The 18,502-nt window shown below is 40.5% G+C and overlaps 1 non-coding gene and 1 pseudogene across 1 annotated transcript; one reads left to right on the top strand and one right to left on the bottom strand.

The window, feature by feature from the left end:
- Positions 1-394: 394 nt before the first annotated feature.
- Positions 395-466, bottom strand: LOC114676585 (small nucleolar RNA SNORD61). The gene has a single exon (XR_003727636.1). It is a non-coding gene; the product is annotated as a small nucleolar RNA SNORD61 (small nucleolar RNA).
- A 3,238-nt stretch (positions 467-3,704) lies between these two features.
- Positions 3,705-4,400, top strand: LOC699964 (vesicle transport through interaction with t-SNAREs homolog 1B pseudogene; annotated as a pseudogene).
- Positions 4,401-18,502: the final 14,102 nt, after the last annotated feature.

The raw sequence follows: 18,502 nt of genomic DNA, 5'->3' as shown, positions 1-18,502 counted from the left end.
AAAGGATGAAACTCTTAGAAAACTCTGGTAAAAGCTTCACTACATTGGATTTGGCAATGATTTCTTGGATATAACACTAAAGGCAGAAGCAAAAAAAGAAAACATAGACAAACTGGATATCATTATAATTTACAAATCTTGTGCATCAAAAGATACTATCATCACTCCCAACAAAAGTGGATTCCATCCATTGTACAGGTTCAACAAAACAAGATGTACACTGAGCCTGACTCCTTGTGGTGAGCATGAAAGATGGTGTCATTTTCTTGTGGGCAACAGCTATAAAAGCACTTCCTTCATTATAACCCAAAGTGCTAGAATTTCAAAATAATGATCACCTGCAACTCTCAAACAACAAAACCATTAATGATTTCCCAAACAATGAATAGATAAAATGTGCAGTACTTCTTAGAGGACAAAATAATATTACATTGATTATGCTACTTAAATTTTCAATAATCCCTACAATCTGATTTTTGCTTTTAAGAATTTACATTCTTCTTGAAAGCAGATTTGAATTCAAAATTTCTATATTATTCAGTCAAACAAATTCTTCCTACAGAAATAAAAGAAACGGTAACTTTAAGCACTTTTCAGCTACTGAGACAAGATAAAATATCCAGAGGATACAAAATATTTTACATGTACTTCCTGCATTTGTAGAGACCCTCATCCTTCAATACTTGTGAAATGGTGATGGGGTCAATAGCAAAGAGTTCTCGAGGTAAATTCTGGAATTCTGTATGACATAATTCAAATGTATCCATTTGTCAGAATCAACTCTCTGCATTTTCAGACAAAATTCAGTTAATGTCAAGTTGAGGCAAGTGCTAAACCTCGGCAATTTAAATTTTGAAAAATATTCCCAGCCAGATGCGGTGGCTTACACCTGTAATCCCAGCACTTTGGAAGGCCAAGGCAGGCAGATCACTTGAGGCCAAGAGTTCAAGACCAGCCTGGGCAACATAGCGAAATCCTGTTTCTACTAAAAATACAAAAAATTAGCTGGGAGTGATAGCACGCACCAGTAATCCCAGCTACTCGGAAGGCTGAGGCAGGGGAATTGCTTAAATCCAGGAGGTGGAGGTCTCAAAAAAAAAAAAAAAAGAAAGAAGAGAAGAGAAGAGAAAAAGAAAAAAAGAAAAGGAAAAGAAAAGAAAAGAAAGAAAAGAAAAAAAATACTCCTGCCTTGGGGAATCAGGATGAGGTAGGAAAGTACAGTTATTAAGTCCGTAGGTTCTCAGCACAGACTGCCCAAGTTCAAATCCCAGCCCTGCCATTTATTATACAAACTATGTGACCTTCAAGAAGTTATTTCTCACTAAACCACAGTTTTAAAAGGTAACAACAGCACAGTACAATAGTCCTCCTTATCTGCATGGCACATTTCCAAAGCCCCCAGTGGATGCCTGAGACCACAGATAGTACTGGACCCAACTGCTGTCATTTGGAGCGTGTTTCAGTTCATGTCTTCCACTCACAAATTTAATGCCTTTTCCATCTTAGGTAAGCACTTATCACATACTGTGGCCATAACTTTTGCAGTCTGAGGTGCAACAGCAAAACTAACACACATTTCTCTTTCTTTTCTCTTGACAAAAATGGATAAAATTCTTACTGTGGATTTTAGCAACCTCCGCATACTATTTTTTTTCGTTTCCTTATTTAGTTGAGAATGTTCAGCTTTTCATTTAAAGCAAACACTTTACAGCTTCTCTTTGGCATATCCGAATTGCCAGCATCACTACTCTTGGACTTTGAGGTGATTATTAAGTAAAATAAGGGTTACTTGAACACAAGCACTGTTGATACTGCGACAGTCAATCTGATAACCTAGAGGGCTCCAAGTCACTGTCACTAATGGGTGTGTAGCACGGACAGCGTGGAGATGCTGGACAAAGGGATGGTTCACATCCCCAGCAGGATGGAGCAGGATGACCTAAGATTTTGTCACACTACTTAAAATGGCCTGCATTTAAAACTTACGAATTATTTCTGGAATTTTCTATTAATATTTTCAGACCACAGTTGACCTCAGGTAACAGGAACCATGGAAATTGAAAACCATGGATGAAGGGGAACTATGATAACTGTCTCACAGAATTGCTAGAAAGGTGAGAAATGCACCCGAAGCACTTAGTGTCAGAGTAAATGACATCTAGAAAGGGCTCAACACATACCAGCAATTATTACTTACCTGGATACTTTTCCATGACCTTTTGTAAACCATGTTGCCTATAAATTGCACTAGAGATATCCATTGCATATCCCATTGCCTCATACAATTTCAATTGCTAGTCAAGCCCACATTTAATCCTATAATGACAAACAAATATGAAGTTCGATTTTCTTTAAATAAAATCACATCACAAAAGCAGAATTATTACTAAAACAACTCAGCCTCTGGCATAATATTTTACAGATTTTCATAGGCTTTTCCCAAGGTAAATTGGTAATTCTTCATCATAAAAGCAGTCGCTATAGCAATACTTCAACTGACTCCTGCATGACTGAAAGAGACCTTGAAAATAAAATAGCAAAATAGCAACAATTTAAAAAAATCTAGCTGCCTATTAATGGTAAAGTTCAGGTCTATATCGTGACTACTTCTACTCAGATAAATCCTCTGCCTCTGAAATATGACCAATGGTGTAGGGGAAAAAAGACACAATCAACTGAGTAAAAACGCGACTCACAGAACGGGAGAAAATGTGCACAAACCATGTATCTCATAAAACATTAATAGCCAGAATATATTTTTTAAAATTCCTACAACTCAACAACAAAAACCAAAACACCCAGTTGAAAATGAGCAAAAGGACTTGAAAAAAAATCTCCAAAGAAGTACAAACTGGCCAATAAACACCTGAAAAGATGGTCAGCATCTAATGATAAGAGAAATGCACATCAAAATCGCTATTAAATGCAATTTCACATCAATTAGGATGACTGTTATTTAAAAAAACAAAAATAACAACTTTTGGCAAAGATGTGGAGTAACTGGAACCCTTGTGCATTGCTGGTAGGAATGTAAAATGGTGCCGCCACTAGGGAGAACAGTATAACAGTTCCTCCAAAACTTGAAAATGGAACTACCATATTATTCAACAATTTCATCCCTATGTATATACCTGCTCATGTTCACAGCAGCGCTATTTACAATAGCCAAAAGGTAGAGACAACCCCAGTATCCACTGAGAGATGGCTGGATAAACAAAATGGGGCATATACATACAAAGGTCTATTATTCAGCCTTAAAAAGGAAGTAAATTTTGACACATGCTACAACAGCACGGATGAACCTTAAGAACATTTTGCTAAGTGAAATAAGCCAGTCACATAAAAACAAATGCTATACAATGCCACTTATATGAGGTACCCTAAAATTCATAGAGAAAGAAAGTGGGACAGAGATGATTACCAGGGGCAGAGGAAGGGGAGAATGAAGAGTTGTTTAACGGATGTAAAGTTTCAGTTTTGCAAGCTGAAAACAGTTTGAAGGTGGACAATGGTGATGGTTGTACAACCATGTGAATATACTTAATGCCACTGAACTCTACACGTAAAAATGGTGAAAGCGGTCCTGGGCTGCGGTGGCGCGGTGGTCGCCGTGATGGTCACAGGACTTCGCAGCTGACCCCCGGGCTAGGAGAGGGCCCAGTGCCCCAGATCTCAGTGGCCACTGCTGGAGCGCGGCCTGCACCATGGCCACCTCCGCCGCCTCCTCGGAGCATTTCAAGAAGCTGTAGGAGATCTTCCACGGCCTCCACGAAGACCTATAAGGGGTGCCCGAGCGGCTGCTGGGAACGGCGGGGACCGGAGAGAAGAAGAAGTTAATCAGGGATTTTGATGAAAAGCAACGGGAAGCAAATGAAACGCTGGAGAGATAGAGGAGGAGCTACGTTATGCACCTGTCTTTCTGTAACCCCATGATGTCTAAGTTTCAAAACTACCAGAAGGACCTCGCCAAACTCCATGGGGAGGTGAGCAGCACACCTTTGACAGCCACACCTGGAGGCCGAAGAGACATGAAATATGGCATATATGCTGTAGAGAATGAGCATATGAATCGGCTACAGTCTCAAAGGGCAACGCTTCCTCAAGGCACTGAAAGTCTGAACTAGGCCACCCACAGTATTGAATGTTCTCATCGGATTGCCACGGAGACTGACCAGCTTGGCTCAGAAATCACAGAAGAGCTGGGCGAACAATGAGACCAGTTAGAATGCACCAAGAGTAGACTGGTAAACACAAGTGAAAACTTGAGCAACAGTCGAAAGATTCTCCGTTCAATGTCCAGAGAAGTGACAACCAACAAGCTGTTGCTTTCCATCATCATCTTACTTTTGCTCGCCATCCTGGGAGGTCTGGTTTACTACAAATTATTTCATAACCATTGAACTTCCTATAGGGAAGGGTTTGTGGACCAGCACTTTGACTTTGTGAATGCATGATGTTAGGGATGTGGATGGAATAAGCATACTGCTGCTGGATGTGGATGGAATAAGCATACGGCCTAACAGTTCAGGGATGCACTGTGTAGCTGGACTGTGAGAGAAGGGAGGAAAGATGGAAAGCCACTTAAATGTGAAGGAACAGCAACAAGACCAGTATGATATACCAAGATAATAAATGCTGTTTATGACTTCTTTAAAATAAATGGTTAACGTGGGAAATTTACATACTTACCACTTAAACCATTTTTATGTGTAGAGCTTAACCGTTTAGTACTTTAACCTCCGACAGACACTCAAGTTCAATGTGCCATGCCTGGAGTTTGGAATGGCAGATATGAAAAACCCTTTTTGAGTGGGTAATTACATGTGCACTAACCATTTGAACAAGCCAAATATCAGTAAAGAAGATGGCATGATGATGGCTGCAGCTGAAAGCGGCAGCATCTTCTAAAAAGTTAGGACAGCATGCTTGTTTATGTGAGGTTCCTGTCTTGCTAGTTTCACTGGAAATGAATCGTCTCCCTATCAATGGAGAGTTTTATTAACTTGGGTTTATTCGGTTCACTAAAATAGTTCCATTATTTAAGCACTCAAAAAGTTCTTTAGCCAGAGACATCTTATGTCACTACATCACCGAACAGAACTCTGTCAAGGATGCTCTGTAGATAACTTTTTAGCACAAGGAATTCATTCTCCTAAACACATGGGAGCCTCCACATGGCCCTTTAAAAGACACTGACCTCTTTGAAATTAGGACTGCAAGATCTATGAACTGGGGGCAACTCCCAGTTGCACAGATTCCTCTGAACTCTGGTTCTCAGAAAGACTAAATGAAGGAATCATCGGAAGACTCAAAATAGAATCTGTCACATACCAATCCTATGAGATAATGCATGATCTTGCAGAGGCACTAAGAAGAAGGAAGATGGATAATCTGAGGCTGTGTTTAACGTGGTTTATTGGCTTCTATGGACTCAAAGACCATGGAAACAATCTTCTTCTTCCATAAGAATTTACTTCATATATATGTATTTATTAACCTGAAAATAATGGTTAAATCCTAGGATCAGGACTAGTACCAGTAGAATGAAGGAGTTCCTGACTCCCTGACTTCCTTCCAGCCAGATGAGATACCATCAGTCTCTCAGCCAACACAGAAACAGTCTGCATTTCAAGATGTTCATCTTTGACCTCTTTTGCATTGTCAGGGATTTTTAGACAGCCCATAGCTTCATGCAGGCTTCTTTGGCTCACACTAGTGAGAGTTTCCCATATGGACTAAGGTCAGTTTTTGACCTCTGGAATCCTCAATATGCTATTCTCAAGGCAGCTGCCTTCTTCCTAGTGTCTTATAAATTAGCTGTGTATTTTCTGGGATCAACCATATCCTTGGAAAACTGACTGCAGCTCATCCAGAGACAGCTGTGTGAAGATTTCAGGAGCAATAACTCAAGACAAAGGGTCCTCAGTGGTCACCAGAGCCCCAAATTTGGATAAGGTTTCACTTGAATATTCATTGGTTTTAGCAGCTTGGCAAAAGTAGGAAAGAACTCCTAATTCCATGGGGTTAAATATCCTCCCTGAAACTAAAATGGAAAAGATTAACTGCCTCATGGAAAGGATTCTGTGATAAATCTGATGTCCTGGGGTCACTTTCCTAATAGCACCTCCTCTTCTCATCACTCATCTCCCCTGTGTGTCTCTTGAATAATATCACTCTCGAGGATTTAATAAAGATTTCTCTGTCAGCAGCCCAAGTCAAAGCCTCTAGAGAAGCTGGTATATTGTTTGAAAAATCCTGGTCCCTCAGTCCCGATGAAGTATAGGAATAAAGAGAACGTAAGGGAAAAGACGTCTACTGGGGGCACCCTGAAGCCAATAGTATTATGTGTTTAGAAAGGATTATGAGACATCAGACCAAGAGAGATATTTAAATAGACTAGGAGTTAGATGCTATTAGCAATTATTGTTAATTTGGTGTGATAATCGCATTGTGGTTATAGTAGTATTTTTATAGTTTTTAATTAGCGATAGATAAAGGGATAACTAGTTTCAATGCATTCCACTTTATTGACATTAGCAGATATTGAGCTTTTTATAAATTGAAGGTTTGTGGCAATTCTGCATGGAGCAAGTCTATCAGTGCCATTTTTCCAACAGCAGGCACTCCCTTCATGTCTCTGTGTCACCTTTTGGTAATTCTCACAATATTTCAAGCTTTTTCATGATTATTATATCTGTTACGATGATCTGTGATCAGCCATTTTTGATGTGACTATTGTAGTTGCTTTGGGGCAACACAAACCATGCCCACGTGACAGTGAACTTATTGAATAAACGTTGTGTGTATTCTATCTGCTCCCCCAGTTGGCCATTCCCTCATCTCTCTCCCTCTTCTCAGGCCTCCCTATTCCCGGAGACATAACAATAATGAAGTTAGGCCAATTAATAACTCTACAATGGCTTCTAAGTGTTCAAGTAAAAGGGAGAGTTACATGATTCTCACTTTAACTCAAAAGCTAGAAATGATTAAGCCTAGTGAGAAAGGCATATTGAAAGCAGAGATACACTGAAAACTAGGCCTCTTGTGCCAGTTAGCCAAGTTGTGAATGCAAAGGAAAGTTCTTGAAGGAAATTAAAAGTGCTACTCCGGTGAACACATGACTGATAAGAAAATGTAATAGTCTTACTGCTGACAGGGAGAAAGTTTTAGTGGTTTTGATAGAAGATCAAACCAGCCAGGACATTCCCTTAAGCCAAAACCTAATCCAGTGCAAGGTGCCAACTCTCTTCAACTCTGTGAAGGCTGAGAGAGGTGAGGAAGCTGCAGAAGAAAAGCCTGAAGCTAGCAGAGGTTGGTTCATGAGGTTTAAGGAAAGAAGCTGCCAGGCGTGGTGGCTCACACCTGTAATCCCAGCACTTTGGGAGGCTGAGGCAGGCGGATTGCTTGAGCTCAGGAGTTTGAGACCAGTCTGAGCAACATGGAGAGACTTCTTCTCTACAAAAAAATAAAAAATTAGCTGGATGTGCTGGCACATGCCTGTAGTTCCAACTACTCAAGAGGCTGAGGTAGGAGGATGGCTTAAGCCCAGGAGGTGGAGGTTGCAGTAAACCAAGATTGTGCCACTGCACTCCAGCCTGGGTAACACAGCCTGACACTTGTGAAAGAAAGAAGAAAAGAAACAAGCAAGCAAGCAAGCAAGAGAGAAAGAGAGAGAGAAAGAAAGAGAGAGAGAAAGAAAGAGAGAGAGAAAGAGAGAGAAAGGAAGGAAAGGGAAGGGAGAAGGGAAGGGGGAAGGGAAGGGGGAAGGGAAGGGAAGGGGGAAAGGAGCCATGTTCAGAACATAAAAGTGCAAGGTGAAGCAGGAAGTGCTGATGTACAAGCTGCAGCAAGTTATCCAGAAGGTCTAGTTAAGATAATGGATGAAAGTGGCTACACTAAACAACAAATTTTCAGCATAGATAAAACAGCCTTCTATTAGAAGAAGACACTGTCCAGGACTTTCATAGGTAGACAAGAGAAATCAATACCTAGGTTCAAAGTGTCAAAGGACTAGCTGGCTCTCTTGTTAAGGGCTAATGCAGCTGATGACTTTTTTTGTTTGTTTTTGAGATGGAGTCTCACTCTTTTGTCCAGGCTGGAGTGCAGTGGCATGATCTCGGCTCACTGCAACCTCTGCCTCCTGGGTTCAAGCGATTCTCCTCCCTCAGCCTCCCAAGTAGTGGGGATTATAGGTGCCTGCCACCACACCCAACTAATTTTTGTATTTTTAGTAGAGATGGGGTTTCGCCATATTGGCCAGGCTGGTCTCGAACCCCTGATCTCAGGTGATCCACCTGCTTAAGTTGAAGCCAATATTCACTTATCATTCTGAAAATTTTAGTGCCTTTAAGAATTATCCCAAATCTATTCCACCTGTGCTGTATAGATGAAACAAAAGACCTACATGACAGCACCTCTGTTTACAGCATGGTTTACTGAATCTTTAAAGCCCACTGTTGAGACCTACTCAGAAAAAAAAATCACTTTCAAAATGTTATTGCTCATTGATCAATGCTGCTGATCACCCAAGAGCTGTGATGGACATGTACACAGATTAATGTTGTTTTCATGCCTGCTAACACAAACTCCATTCTGCAGTCCATGAATCAAGGAGTAATTTTGACTTTCAAGTCTTATTATTTAGGAAATACATTTTGTGACCAGGCACAGTAGCTCACGCCCGTAATCCCAGCACTTTGAAAGGTTGATATGAGCAGAGTGTTTGAGCTCAGGAGTTCAAGACCAGCCTGGGCAACGTGGTGAAATCCTGTCTCTACTAAAAATACAAAAACTAGCTTGGTGTGGTTGCATGCACCTGTAGTCGCAGCTATTTGGGTGGCTGAGGTGGGAGGATAACCTGAACCTCAGAGGTCGAGGCTGCAGTGAGCCATGATGGTGCCACTGCATTCCAGCCTGGATGACAGGAGTTAGACCCTGTCTCAAAAAAAAAAAAAAAAAAAAAATTTGTAAGGCTATAGCTATCATAGATAGCAATTCCTCTGATGGATATGGGCAAAGTAAATCAAAATCCTTCTGGAAAGAATTTACCATTCTAGATGCCATTAAGAACATGTATGATTCATGGGAGAAGATTAAAATATCAACCTTAACAGGAATTTGGAAGAAGCTGATTCCAGCCTTCACAGACGACTTCAGTGGAGGAAGTAACGGAAGATGTGGTAGAAATAGCAAGAGAACTATAATTAGAAGTGGAATCTGAAGACATAACTGAATTGCTCCTGTCTCATGATAAAACTTGAATGGATGATGAATTGCTTCCTATGGTGAGCAAAGACAATGTTTCTTGAGATGGAATCTACCCTTGGTGAAGGTGCTGTTAACATTGTTGAAATGACAATAGAGGAGCTAGAATATTACCTACACTTAGTTGATAAAATAGTAGCAGGATTTGAGAAGACTGACTCCAATTTTGAAAGAACTTATACTGTGAGTAAAATGGCATCAAACAGCATCACATGTTTTTCATGAAAGGAAGAGTTCATTGATGCGGCAAACTTCTTTGTCATCTTCTTTTAAAAAATTGTGACAGCTGCTGGGTGCGGTGGCTCATGCCTGTAATCCCAGCACTGTGGGAGGTCGAGGCGGGCAGATCACGAGGTCAGGAGTTCAAGACCAGCCTGGCCTGTATAGTGAAACCCTGTCTCTAGTAAAAATACAAAAACTAGCCTGGCATGGTGGCACATGCCTGTAGTCCCTGATACTCGGGAGGCTGAGGCAGAAGAATCATTTGAACCTGGGAGGCAGAGGTTGCAGTGAGCTGAGATCACGCCATTGCACTTGAGCCTAGGCAACAGGGCAAGACTCTGTCTAAAAAAAAAAAAAAAAAATTGTGACAGCAACCCCAACCTTCAGCAACCACCACCCTGATCAGTCTTCAATCACCGACATGGAGGCAAGACCCTCCACCAGAAAAGAGTATGACTTGCTGAAGGGTGAGATGATTGTTAGCATTTTTTTGCAATCAAGTATTTTTTAGTTAAGGTATATACATTTTTAGACATTGTGCTGTTGCATACTTATAGATCACAGTATAGCACAAAAATAACTTTTGTATGCAATGGGAAACCAAAAAAGGTGTGTGACTCATTTTATTGTGATATTTGCTTTATTGCAGTGGTCCGGAACCAAATATGCACTATTTCCGAGGTGTGCTTGTACTGAAATATTAATGGCGAAATGATGACATTTAGAATTTGCTTTACAAAACTGCAGCAGGCCGGGTGCCGTGGCTCATGCCTGTAATCCCAGCACTTTGGGAGGCTGAGGAGGGTGGATCACTTGAGATCAGGAGTTTGAGACCAGCCTGACCAACATAGTGAATGAAACCCCGTCTCTGCTAAAAGTACAAAAATTAGCCAGGTGTGGTGACAGGCGCCTATAATCCCAGCTAATTGAGAGGCTGAGGAAGGAGAATCGCTTAAACCCAGGAAGCAGAAGTTGCAGTGAGTCGAGATGGTGCCACTGCACTCCAGCCTGGGCAACAGAGCAAGACTCCGTCTCAAAAAAATAAATAAATAAAAATTTCAGAAAAAACAAACAAATAGAGAAATGCTGGTAGGGTAATTGATGAAATACAATTGGCAAAATGTTGAGACTTTTTGAAGGTGGACTATTGTTACCTGGGGGTTCATTATACTATTTTTCCCCCATTTTTGTATGTGTTTTAAATTTTCTATTATAAAAAGTAGGAGGGAAAAGTTGGAGGAGAAGAGGGTGCCAGCAATGCTAAATTCACTCAGTATTTCACTTTGAAAAGAACAGCTTCACAAAAATTAACTCAAAATGTATCGTAGACCTAAATGTAAAATGGAAAACTATAAAACTCATGTAAGATAGCATAGGAAAAAATCTAAGTGACCTTGGGTTTAGTGGTGATAAATTTTTAGACACAACATCAGATCACGATCCATGAAAAAATATTGATAGTTGGACTTCATTAAAATCTAAAACTGCTGTCCAGGCATGGTGGCACATGCAGCTGAAGCGGGAGGATTACTTTAGCTCAGGAGTTCGAGACCAGCCTGGGCAACATGGTGAAGCTCCATCTCAAAAAAAAAAAAAGGATGCTCAACATCAGATGTCATCAGGGAATTTTAAATTAAAACAACAATGAGATGTGACTATATAACTCAGAATGGCTAACCAAAAGCACTATGCAACCAGATGCTGGAGAGCATGCGGAGCAACAGGAACTCTCATTCATTGTTGGTCAGAATGCAAAATGTTACAACCCCTTTGGAAGACAGTTTGGCAGTTTCCTACAAAACTAATCTCACCATACTACCCGGCAGTTGTGCTCCTTGGTTGCCTAAATGAGTTGAAAACTTATGTCCACACAAAAACCTGCACATGAATGTATATAGCTGCTTTAGCCATAATTGCCAACACTTGGAAACACCAAGATGTCCTTCAATAGGTGAACTGATCAACTGCGGCACATTCATACAATGGAATATTACTCGTTCCATTTATTCCAATTCAGTAATAAAAAGAAACGAGCTATCAAATCATGAAAAGACACAAAATAAACTTAAATGCATATTGCTAAATGTAAGAAGCCAATCTGAATAGGCTGCATCCTGTATAACTCCAACTATGTGACATTCTGAAAAAGACAAAACTATGGAGACAGTAAAAAGATTAGTGATTGCCAGGGCTTTGGGGGAGGGAAGAAAGATGAATAGGTACAGCATAGGAGATTTTTTAAGCAGTCTAGGAACCCTCTGTATTTTCCATTCAATTTTTCTATAAATATAAAACTTCTCTAAAAAATAAAGTATATTAATTTTAAAAGGAAAAAAAGCTGCTGGTAATGCCTGTCTGCATGAAGAAAGGGGCCAGGGACAGATTTGCCTCCTCTCAATGCTGTACATTACATGTGTGGCCATTAAGTGGGAATACATTAGAGGGTTTACAGCACATTGAAGTTTCTCAAAATTAGGTCCAAGAACTACATCTATCAGAAGCAATTGAGTTGCTTGTTAAATGCAGATTCCTAGGCCCTAGGCCAGAGCTACTGAATCAAAATCTCTAAGAACAAGGCCTGGAAATCTGCCTTTAGAATACCCCAGTGATTCCTATGCATGTTAAGGTTTGAGACTCATTAGTATACACTCTACCAATCTGCTCAACTGTTAGTCTTTTATTTTTGCACACATGGAGGAATAAAGAGAAAATGTCCACTAAATTCTTCTCAAATACACACAACAAGCATATGAACAGGAGGGCTTAGGATGGAAAGAGTAGGATGGACACACCACAGGCTGATAAACAACCAGCTTGGAGAAGCTTCTGAGCCTAAGTGGAGAAGGAGGACAAGAACTAGAGGTAAGCTATTCACTCTCCACACCATGTGACAGCTAGGTTCATTTGAAACAGCAATTAAGCAATACAGAAGATCAGACAACATTAACAAAGTTGGAAAACAAAGGCATATGAACGAAAGTCTTTCAGAAATAAGTGCAAGGTGTTAGAAGTCATCTAGATTGAAGACAGAGAAAAAGTGACAAGAAATATTTCAACTGATTCTTAGGAAGGCTGCTCTGCAGAAGCAAAACAAAATAAACAAATCCAAAAAGGTAAGGAATGCCAAAAAATGGAAGGAAGGAAGGAAGGAAGGAAGGAAGGAAGGAAGGAAGGAAGGAAGGAAGGAAGGAAGGAAGGAAGGAAGGAAGAGAGGGAAGATAAAAAGGAAACAAGGGGAAAAACCTGAAGGAGAAACCCTGAAAAGGCAAAAGTTGAGCCTGATGGAAATAATGTATCAGAAATGACTGAGGCCAGGTGTGGTGGCTCACCCTTGTAATCCCAGCCCTTTGGGAGGCTGAGGTGGGAGGATTGCTTGAGCCCAGGAGTCCAAAGCTGCAGTGAGCTATGCTCAGTCACACCACTGCATTCCAGTCTGGGTGACAGAGTGAGACCCTGTCTCAAACAAACAAACAGAAAAGAAGTGAACCCAAGTAGGAGATAGCTCATGAGCTTTGAGTATAGGAATCATCAGTGATTTTCAGAAAGAACTGTGAAAACAGGCCAAAAAATTTTTTTTTCTAAAAACTAAAACAAATACCCAAAGCAAAGAAACAAGAATATAAAAGACGAGCATTTTCTATCATAGATACTACACTCATATATTTTCCAGATTATGGTTTTCTTTCCACTTAAATAACTATAATTGTAACCTGAGACTGAGGTAACAAAATAAAATCAAACTGCAGAGAGAGGGAGAATGAAGTATCTTTCTCCTCATTGTGCTATATCCACTTGTATAACAAAGTTCTTTTATGTTTATACAATGCTTTATTAGAGCTATTTTAGCACTTATAGCCAGATATGTACATATCTGACTCTTTCACTAGCCTGTGAACTATTTAAAGGCAGACTGGCTCTTACTTACCTCTGAGTTCCCTTTCTCGGGTACATAAAAGGTATTTTGTGAACATGTTTTGTTAATTAATTAAACAAGACCTCAGAGTTACACTCTCTGATGGAAGTAGGGTTCTATAAATGAGGGTAACAGAGCAAAATCCCATCAACTTAAAGCAAGTGGAAGGGGAGACTGAGGCAGTAAGGAAGATTAGGGTCAGCAGCTGCAGAGAGTGAAGAGGAAAATGACATGTGGTCATTAGAATTCCCAGCATTTCATCATTTTTGTCTGATTAGCAGAACAGATCCAGAACTGTACTTGGTCCGCTAATAACCACAGCCATTTTTAGTACAGACTTTTCCCTTCCTGTCTTCTAGCCAACATTTATCTTATTCGCACCCCTTCCCACCAAAACAAACAAACCAACACACCATCTAGAGTAGAACTACTTAAAAGATTCCATACAGTCAGGTGTAAACAAGTTAGGCAGTAGACATAAAAAGAAATCAGATGAATTCTGTTCTAAGTGTTTAGGTAACTAACTGCATAGGAAATGAGATTTGCATTTCAAGTGAGTATATATGCTGCTTGCTAAATTTTCCTGGCCTGTGTTAGAGCTTCTCCAGGTTCTATGAATTAGAATTTTGTTTCTGTTGTCTATAGAACTAAAGAGCATAATTAATATTTCTGCAAAACACTTAAGTAACATTAGAAAATTTTAATTTGACCTGTTTATTAGGCTTACTTTTACTTAGACTAAGAAAGGCATAGTTTGGTTAAGGCCACCCCAGAGGGTAACAGCAATCTGAAGAAAAGCTGCAAGTAGTGAAGCTTTTGTCATCTTAAGTTACTTTGTCATCTTAAGTTACTTTGAAAAAGACAAAGACATTAGGAAAATAAAATTGGAAAATACTGTGCATTTGAAGATTTTTCGTTTACCAAATTATTTTGTGTATATTAAATCTCAACAGAGAAAATACCAAGTGTTGGCAAAGTACATAGCAAACAGATATCTCATACATTACTTGTGGGAGTATTAACTGGACCATCTATTTTGAATAATTGTTTGGTGATATCTACTAAAGCCAAACATATGTACAAGCCATGATTATGCAATCCCACTTATAGGTATATATCCAAAAAAAGGCATATATTTATTTTTTAATTCATAAAGCCAGAAGGGAAAACTATTTAAATGCCTATCAACAGAGAAGCTGAAAAATCGATTATTGTATTTTCATAAAATTGAATACTATACAGCAAGAAAAAGGAACAATCTATAACTGCACAGAACAATATGGTTAATCTCACAAACATAATGTTGAGCAAAAGAAGTCAGGTATAAAAGAGTACATACTGTGTGAGTCCATTATATAAAGTTCAAACACCAACAAGATCTATAGTGGCAGAGACTGGGATACAGAATACGCTTTTGGCAGGGGATTAGTGATTTGAAGGGGTATGAGGGAGATTTCTGGGATGCGGAAACATTCTCTTTCTTGTCCTATGCCTTCATTATATGGGCATGTTCAATTTTTGAAAATTCATCAAGCTGGTCACTTCTGATGTGTATACTTTTCTCTAAAGTATAGGCCAAAGATATCTTGTTTTAGTCTCAGTTGCTACACAAATCCTAGGAGGTTGTCAAGAAAGCTACAATGATATCTCCATTTTATACAAGAAAACGGTGAGGTAAACACAAGATAAATGACTATTTCAGAGTACTTATTTTTCACATTGTTGCCCAGCTGTAAAACAGATCTTTATCCACTTGAGATCAAGAAATGTTATGCTTTGTATTAATTGTACATTTCTCCCCCTTTGCAGCAAGCAGTGCTTTAGAATAATAAATTACTAATTACACTAACATCTCATACACTTCACCTCCTGGGTTCAGATAAGCCTCCCACCTCAGCCTCCCAAGTACCTTGGAGTTTATGTGCTATGATGTCTGACTCATTTTATTTATTTATTTATTTATTTATTTATTTATTTATTTTTTGTAGAGACAGGGTCTTGCTTTGTTGCCAGACTGTCTTGAACTCCCGGCTTCAAAAGATCCTCCTGCCTTGACCTCTCAACATGCTGGGATTACAGGCATGAGCCACCGTGCCCTGAACATTCTAGTCTTTAAAATGTCTCTTTTGTCACTGAAAAGCCAGTAATAAGTAAAATCATGTTTTGGGACCAGATGCAGTAACTCATGCCTATAATCCCAGCACTTGGGAAGCCAAGGAAGAAGAATTGCTTCAGACCAGGAGTCCCAGACCAGCCTGGTCAACATAGTGAGACTTTCGTGATGAAAGAAAATGACGAACTCAGGGATTCTAACTCCCGGCTTCAGAAGCAGATACTGAGCCTCAAATCTTCTAAGATTGCCCTGATTCAGAGTCTTATCCCCTTTAGAGAAAGAGCTGAAAAAATAAAATTAAAAAAATAAAAAATTAGCCAGGCATGGTCGCACACACACATCAGTAGTCCCACCTACTAGGGAGGCTAAGGCAGGAGGATCCCTTGGGCCTAGGAGTTCTAGCCTAAGGTGAGCTATGATCATACCACTGCAATCCAGCCTGGGTGACAGAGTAAGACTCTGTCTCAAAAAAAAAGTTCTAAAAATTTTAAACAACTGTGTGATGGTTAACACTGAGTGTCAACTTGACTGGATTGAAGGATGTAAAGTATTGATCCTGAGTGTGTCTGTGAGGGTGTTACCAATGGAGATTAACATTTGAGTCAGTGGGCTGGGGAAGGCAGACCTACTCTTAATCTGGGTGAGCACCATCTAATCTGCTGCCAGCAAATATAAAGTGGTCAGAAAACTGTGAAAAGGCTAGACTGGTTTAGCCTTGCAGCCTACATCTTTCTCCCATGCCGGATGCTTCCTGCCCTTGAACATCGGACTCTAAGTTCTTCAGATTTGGGACTCGGCCTGGCTTCCTTCCTCCTCAGCTTGCAGACAGGCTATGGTGGGACCTTATGATCATGCGAGTTACTACTACTTAATAAACTCCCCTTTATATCTATTGTATATATCTGCATTTAATGTTGCAGCTCGGGGAGTTAAAAAAGGTTCTAACAGTTTATTTGCTTGGTTAGCTGAAATATGGATGAAAAGGTGGCCCACTGTGAACGAGCTGGAAATGCCTGATCTCCCTTACTTTAATGTAGAGGAAGGGATCCAAAGGTTTAGGGAGATTGGGATGGTGGAGTATATTAGTTACTGGTGAAGATATACCCTTCACCAGTGCTTTGCAAAATAGATTTGTGAGGGCAGCACCTGCATTTCTGAACAGCCCTGTAATTGCTGTTCTCTGTATGTCAGATCTAACAATGGGAACCTCAGTCACTCAACTACAAAATTTAAATACAATGGAAATAATTGGATGCCAAGATGGCAGGGGCCAAATGGTGGCACTCAACTGTCAAAGGCAAGGTGGGCATAGCTACTGTAATGAACAGCAGAGGCAAAGCAGCAATCAGAATAGTCTGACTCATGTAGAGCTCTGCATTGGCTGATTAGTCATGGTGTTCCTAGAAGCGAAATTGATAGGAAGCCTACTGCATGCCTACTTAATTTATATAAGCAGGAAACTTCTAGGTCGAATGGACAAAAGACTAATTTGAATTATGAAAACAGCGAATCATGGCTCCTCAATCAATTTCCAGACTTCAGGCAGTTTACAAGCCCAGAACCTCTCAAATAAATGGGAGGCTGGTCCCCTTGAAGAAGGACCTCACTACACTACTGACTATTTATGCTGTTAATCTTTCTCCCATCCTTCCCCAAGGAGACCTCTGGGCTTTTTCCAGGGTAACTATGTATTGGGGAAAGGGAAATGATCAGACACTTCGCGGACTACTGGACATTGGCTGAGGTGATGTTGATTCCAAGGGACCCAAAACGTCATTGTGGTTCTCCAGTTAAAGTAGAGGCTTATGGAAGTCAGGTCACTGATGGAGTCTTAGCTCAGGTTCAACTTATGGTGGGCCAGTGGGTCTCTGGACTCATCCTGTGGTCACTTCCCCAGTGCCAGAATGCATAATTGGGATAGACATACTTAGCAGCTGGCAGGACCCCCATATTGGCCCCCTGACTGGTAGAGTGAGAGCTATTATGGTGAGAAAGGCCAAATGGAAGCCATGAGAGCTGCCTCTACCTAGAAAAATAGTAAATTAAAAACAATGGCATATCCCTGGAGGGATTGTGGAGATTAGTGCTACCATCAAGGACTTGAAAGATATAAGGGTGGTGATTCCCACCATATCCCCATTCAACTCTCCTATTTGACCTGTGCAGAAGACAGATGGATCTTGGACAATGACAGTGGATTATCATAAGCTTAACCAAGTGGTGATTCCAACTGCAGCTGCTGTACCAGATGTAGCTTCATTGCTTGAGCAAATTAACACATCTCCTTGTACCTGGTGTGCAGCCACTGACTTGGCAAATGCCTTTTTCTCCATTTCTGTCCATAAAACCCACCACAAGCAATTTGCCATCAGCTGGCAAGGCCAGCAATATACCTTTACTGTCCTACCTCAGGGGTATATCAACTCTCTGGCTTTGTGTCATAATCTTATTCGGAGAGACCTTGATCACTTTTGACTTCCACAAGCTATCACACTGGTCTATTACACTGATGACATTATGCTGATTAGACCTGGTGAGCAAGAAGTAGCAAACATGCTGGACTTATTGGTGAGAAATTTGCATGCCAGAGGATGGGAAATAAATCTGACTAAAATTTAGGGAGCTTCTACCTCAGTAAAATTGCTAGGAGTTCAGTGGTGTGGGGCCTGTTGAGATATTCCTTCCAAAGTGAAGGATGAGTTGCTGCATTTGGCCCCTCCTACAACCATGAAAGAGGCACAGTGCCTAGTGGGCCTATTTGGATTTTGGAGGCAACACATTCCTCCTTTGGGTGTGTCACATTTACTGAGTGACCTGAAAGGCTGCCAGTTTCAAGTGGGGTCTAGAACAGGAGAAGGCTCTGCAATAGGTCCAGGCTGCTGTGCAAGCTGCTCTGCTACTTGAGCCATATGACCCAGCAGATCCAATGTTGCTTGAATTGTCAGTGGCAGACAGGGAGGCTGTTTGGAGCCCCTGGCAGGCCCCCATAG

This window comes from Macaca mulatta, chromosome 2 (genome assembly GCF_049350105.2).
Source record: "Macaca mulatta isolate MMU2019108-1 chromosome 2, T2T-MMU8v2.0, whole genome shotgun sequence".
Taxonomy (NCBI): Eukaryota; Metazoa; Chordata; class Mammalia; order Primates; family Cercopithecidae; genus Macaca; species Macaca mulatta.
The sequence above is the reverse complement of the archived record's forward strand: the minus strand, read 5'-3'. Positions and strand labels throughout refer to the sequence as shown.